The 6,356-nt window shown below is 49.9% G+C and overlaps 1 protein-coding gene across 1 annotated transcript in view; it reads right to left on the bottom strand.

Annotated features, from left to right (window-relative positions):
• Opa3 (outer mitochondrial membrane lipid metabolism regulator OPA3) overlaps positions 1–6,356 on the bottom strand; it is a 34,412-nt gene that overhangs the window by 1,061 nt on the left and 26,995 nt on the right. The window lies entirely within an intron of this gene.

Genomic DNA, 6,356 nt, shown 5'->3' on the forward strand with positions numbered 1-6,356 from the left:
TGGGGGCCATTTCAGGAAGGGGGAGGTCACCAGGAGGCCCCGCAGCACAAGGTCCGGGCCAGCGCACGGCTGGAGGCGACCCTGCCCACAGGCCGGGTGACCACGCTCCGGATGGAGCGGGGACCGCTGGTGGCGGCCCAATCGCCTTGCAGCACTAGGCCCAAGGCGATGGCCGGTGGCGCACGAACCGACCTGGGAGGCGATCGGCCTCCAGCTCCCCAAGAGGTGAATTTCACCTCTTCAACCACCCTCCTCTGTAGCCAGGCGGATCCTTTCCAATAATCCTATTTTTGGCTAGAAGAATAACAAATACACTTGAGGGGAATTATTTAGACCTAACAGAAGGGAGTACATTCAAAGACAAGCCGGGCATGGTGGCGCACGCCTGTAATCCCATCACTTGAGAATCTGAGGCGGGAGGATTGCCTCGAGTTCAAGGCCAGTCTGAATCACATACCTAGACCCCGTCTCCAAAAAAAAAAAATGCTCAAGGCCGGGGATTTAGTTCAGTGGTTCCGCCACCTGCCTCGCAAGCGCAAGCGTCCCAATTCGATCCTCGGTACCAAGAAACAAGAAAGAAAATTTTTAAAAAAGCAAAGACAGAAGTCCACCTTCTTTCCTCCACTTTAGTCCTGCTCCTTAATTAAGGTTAATCCATTTTTATCTCTTCTTCACCTATTCCATTTTTTCTGCATCTATGTCTTTTACATTTATTTATTTACTTATTCGTTTATTTATTTATAGGTAAGGTCTTGAACTCCTGGGCTGAAGCAATCCTCCTGCCTCAGCCTCCCCAGTCACTGGGAGTACAGGCTCAGGCATGGTACTTGTCTGGTATAACACATTTTTAAAAATACTGTGACTAAGATAGGCACAGTGGTGCATGCCTATACTCCCAGCATTTTCGAGGCTGAGACAGGGGGATTGTGAGTTCAAGGCCAGCCTGAGTTAATAGGGTTCAAGGCCAGCCTGGAGTATATATCAGAGCTCTATTCAGAAACACAAAATAAAGCAAAACAAAAACTCTGTGACTTGATTTTGCATTACTTCCCACCCTGAGACACATATGGAATTTATCACATATTCTGTCTCCTTCCCCAGCTCAGTTTTTACAAATAATTGTTATTTTATTATTTGCCATTTATTGATAACCTTTGTAATTCTGTCTACAGTCTCTTTCCTGACACCTGCTCCTATAAGAACACTGACCGCCCTCACCTCCCTTCTACTCTATTGAGAGAGGAGAGCACTCCTCCATCTGGGTTTAGGCAACTGTTGATAGAGAAGTGCTATACAGCAAGACAGTCCCCGGGCTGGGGATTTAGCTCACTGATTCCGCTGCCTGCCTCACAAGTGCAAGGACCCATGTTGATCCCCCGAACCAAAAAAAAAAAAAAAAAGACAGGCCCTGGCCTTGCCTCCATTTTATTCCCCCTACAGAATGTTTTGTTTTGGAAATGTAAGTTTGTGTCGCTGAGCTCCTGCCCAGTGTTATCAAAATGGTTGGTGTCTGTTTGAACCGTGTGACCTTTCAGGAATGTTCTGTTAAGCTCTGTCCCCTCACAAGAAGGTTCTGTACCTCTGCCCCCTGCTCCAGTGAGCATGCTGGCCTACCGTGTAGTTCCCTATATCTAAGGAGGTTTTCATTTCTGGTAGAGTGCTCAGACTTCTGTGACCTGCCAGGGCTCACTGGTGTAATAAAGGTTTTTTTCCCTCCACCTCTTCAACTCGCCCTTAGATTCTTGAGTCTTCAAATTGCAAGAGCTGAGTACCAGAGCCACGGCACTGAGCTGTAAAGCTCAGCTGTGCCTCAGAGCTGTGGCACTTGGCTGTGACACTGAACTGTAACACTCGGCTACAGCACTGAGCTGCTCTGTTCTGCTGCAACACTATGGGTTGTGTTGTTAGGGTTAACTGCATAACTATGCTCTTTGTAGAAAGTAACTGAGTAGCTGTGCCAACTTCTGTAATCTGTCACCCAAGGAGCTTAAAAGGTTCAAAAAGCCTTGCCAGAAAGCTCTCCCCCTCCTCAGTGCTCTGCCTCGCGTACATCCTGCTTGCTCTGTTCCCAGAGAGACTCCAGTAGAAGTAAGCTCCACAGATGTAAAAAGAGGTATACAAGGAAGCACAAACTTCTATTCAGGAGTCACTCGCAGAGCCACTGGCAGCATTAAAAGCTGCTTTTGCGCCTATCTTCCTGTTAAGAGTGGTCTGTCCGAGGTCCCCAAGGTTTTCTACTTCACTATTATTCTACCTCACTTCCTCAGAAGTGGTTTGTGTGAGGCAGTGCTGGGCACATGGAGACAGAGCCTAAGCCTCAGACCTTTTGTTTTGGTTTGGTTTGGTTTTGGTTTTGGTTTTTTGAGACAGGGTCTCACTATATAGTTGTGATTGACCCAGAACTCACTATGTAGCCCAGGCTGGTCTCGAACTCACAGCAATCCACCTGCCTCAGCCTCCCGAGTGCTGGGATTACAGGCGTGCACCACCACGCCCAGCTCCTCAGACATTTTGGACACGGGCTGTCCCTCTGAGCTACATCCCCAACTCTGCTAGAATCTTATTTTTGCATTATCAAGGTACCTTTCTGGGGTTACAATAAGTCTTCAGTGCTTTATCCATAGGTCGAGTCTGCAGGTAAAAATGGAGTTTGTACAACAGTAAGTTGTGTAGATACCAGTCACTGCGGATCTATAATGAAATGATTTTATTTTATTAAGCCAATGCTGTAACATTAAACAGCAACTCCAAACACTGCTTTACATCAGGCCACATTTCTGTTTTCTTATCTTTCAGGCTTGATTTTCCCCATAGGGAGCTTTTAGCAAACTGCCACAGTTTGACTCCAGATGCCTGGCTTCCCCAGGACCAGTCACTCAGCATTTTGCTCCCATGATGCTTGTTAAATAGTCTGCCAGGGGCTGGGGATTTAGCTCAGTGGTTCCCGTGCCTGCCTCACAAGCATAAGAACCTGAGTTCTATTCCCAGTACCACCATAAATGAATAAATAAATATAAATAAATAGTCTGCCAGTCATGGACGCTCGGCCGTTTCCGGGGCTGTTTCAGGACTGTTCTCCAATGGCGTCTTCACAGGGCTCCTCCTCTTCACTGGATTTCGTTTTAGTTTTGCAGAAAGGGTGTTAGGTGGGTCAGTGTGTGGAATCCTTATATTTTTGAAATATCTTTTCCCACCTTCATGCTAGACTAGACGACGCCCCAAATGACTGGTGCAGAATCATATTCCTTGGTAGTCTGAAGGTCTGGTTCTGTTACCGGTCACAGCAGTGGGGCTCTGTGTCACTGTTTCCCTGACAGTGCACCGCGATGGGACTAAGTAAGTTCCATTCTTTCCCTTACTTTACACTTGATCTTAGCCAAAAGGTGAAGACGCGATCTTTCCCTCGCTTTATACTCTTCTCTCTTCTCTCTGCCGTTTCCTCTCTTTAGTCCTGGGAATTGTTCTTGCCTGTGTCATCACGTAATAACCTCACCCAAGAAGTCCGGCCTTTGCCCTTGGCTCCCGGAAGGTAGCCTCTGAGTCCTAGGAATGTCCAGCCTGATTGGCCATACCAAAAAGTTTTGCTAACCATGAAATTTAGGCTGGGGAAGTGGGGCTATGTAGGACAGCTCAGCCCCTGGAGAAGCCCACACGGATGGCCACCTTCGTCTTTACTCATCTTCATCAAAAGCCCTGGACACCAAGGCCGCGGTGAGCTTCTCCAGTCAGCAAACCTCTGGGTGTTTTTTTGTCACTTACGGTTGTTGGCAGAAGTTATGCTGTCTGCGATGCCCCCTAGTGGAAGGTGACTGCAAAGCAGCGTGTGGAACTCGGGTGCGGCTTCTTCCCTCGGCTGTTTTGTGTCCCGATCCTTCACTGTCGCACACCTCAGCTGCCGGCCTGGACTGCAGTGGGCTCTGCCGGTCCTTCTAGCGAGTGAGGGAAAGTGAGCGCGGCCTGGGTGACTCCGGAACTTTGCACGCCTCCCTGTCCTCCTCGCCACCCTGCTGCAGTACTTCCAGGCGGGAAAGGGCCCTCGGCTTGTGCGGGCTCTGCTGTGTTCCCGCCATTTCCTCCACAGTCGGGAGCTGCCACGGACTCCCTTTCGGAACCCCGCCACCATCCATTTTCGTAGTCCCCTTTACAAAAGATCCTACTGTAAAATATCCAGCCATCTTAAAGTGTCCATTCGGCTTTTTCATTGTTTGCTTTTCATTTTAGGGGACAGGGTCTTGCTACATAGCCCAGGCTGGCCTTATGGGTTGTGTTGTTAGGCAACTATGGGTTAATTGCATAACTTTGCTCTTTGTAGAATGTAACTGAGTAGCTGTGACAACTTCTGTAATCTATTACTATCCTCCCTGGTGCTGGGATTACGGGCTACAGCATTGTGCCCAACATCACAGCCACATCTTGAGAAGTGGGTTATTTACAAGCTCTGAGGGTGAGGATCCATTACACACAACACTATGACCGCACTAAATACTGCTGGATTAGCCCCGTACAAGGGTTCATTTTGACTGATATCAGTGTCACATCAACAGAAAAGTGAAGACAGGAGTTCAATCAATACTGCAAAAGGAGGCCCGCGGATTTAGCTCAGTGGTGCCGCTGCCTGCCTTGCAAGTACAAGATCTCGAGTTCGATCCCCGGTAGCCCCCGCAAAAAAAAAAGATTGCAAAAGGAGCTGGACATGGTAGTACACACACTCAAGAGGCTGAGGCAGGAGGATCACTGGGAATTTGAGGTCAACCTGAACTGCATAGCGAGACCTTGTCACTTAAAAAATAATGATCGCAAAAGGAGCTGGCTGGCTGTGTTGGGCATGCCTGTATTCAAAGTACTCTGGGAGGCCGAGGCAGAAGGACCACAAGTTTGAGCCCAGCCTAGTAAATTTAGTGAGACCCTGTCTCAAAAAACGTTTTTAAAGGGAGAAGGCTGGGATTTAGCTCACTGGGAAGGCTCTGGGTTCGATCCTCAATACAAACAAAACAAACTCCCACCCACCAAAAAACAAAAAACAGACAATCAAAAACTCCAAACAAAACAGCTGCACAATGGACTTGCAGTGAAATTGGGGGCTGGGGCCTCTGGAGTCCGGGCAGCTGCTGCCCCCTGCAGGCCTGAGCCGCCCACTGCGGAAGCCGAGGAGCAGGCGCGGTCAGGCTTCCAGCCCTGGCTGTCACCCTGGCGCTTGAAGTTTGTGCGCCTGTAAGCAGCCCCGGGACCAGGCAGCTGAGGGGCGGGACTGAGGGCGAAAGGGAAAACGGAGAGCGAGCTGAGAAACGGAGACCAGCACGCTCCTGTGGGGGCTGCCGGGCGGAGGCGACACCAGGCCTCTGGGCGTGCGACAAGGCTGACCTCCTCTTCCGGGGGCGTCCCCGGGTCTCCCTGCTGAGCTATGGATGTGATCTGTACCCCGAGGATGCATGTTTTGGGGCTCGGCACTCAGAGAGGTGCTGGGGGGGACCTTGCAGTGGTGGCCCCGTTAGGGACTCTGTCAGAAGGCATTGGGACGATCCTGCCGGCAGCCTGACTCGGTTCTCCAGGGATGCTCGAAGCAGTGGCGTGCACCTGTAATCTCAACAGCCGGGAGGCTGAGGCAAGAGGATCTGCTCGAGCTCGAGGCCAACCTGGGCTACATGGCAAGACTCAAAAATAAACACATAAAAAAGAGTGAGAGCCCCAGTTGTTATGAAAGAGTCTTGCCTTTTACTCTGACTTCCTATGTAATCATGCAATCCCTTGTTCCTTCCCTTTTATTTATTTATTTATTTACTTTTTGGGGCTGGGGATTTCCCCCCAGCCACTCTGATCTCACCCCGTGGCAGCAGGGCCTTTGTACATGCTGCACCCTTACTCTGACTGGTAGACTTTTCCTCTTCACCTGCTTCCCTCCCTGGAGCTCCCTTTCCTGGAGCACGAGTCATCAGCAAACCCGGCCAGGGATGACTTCTGCCTTCCATGGCTCCCTATGGGTGACTGGGATCGATTTTCAACCATAGGTCCCAGCTCATATCTCCCTCCCTGAGGCCGGAGAAACTAGAATTTCTCTTCCCGTGGGCAGGTGGTAAGAATTCTAATCTTCCTGTCTTCAGCTGCTCAGAAAGAAATTCTCTGACATCCTTGTGCAATAGTGGATCATAAAACTCTGCTCACATCAGGCATATGATGGACGCGCCTGTAACCCTAGCTACTCAGGACACTGAGGCAGAAGGATCGCAACAATCCCACCCCATTTTCCACAAAATAAGACTTAGCTGGAAAACAAGCCCCTAGCATGATTTTTCAAGATGCTCACATCGGCTGGGGATTTGGCTCAGTGGTTCTGCCACCTGCCTCGTAAGCACAAGGGC

The sequence above is a fragment of the Fukomys damarensis genome, unplaced genomic scaffold (assembly GCF_012274545.1).
Source record: "Fukomys damarensis isolate Sample0158 unplaced genomic scaffold, DMR_v1.0_HiC HiC_scaffold_19, whole genome shotgun sequence".
In the NCBI taxonomy this organism is placed as follows: domain Eukaryota; kingdom Metazoa; phylum Chordata; class Mammalia; order Rodentia; family Bathyergidae; genus Fukomys; species Fukomys damarensis.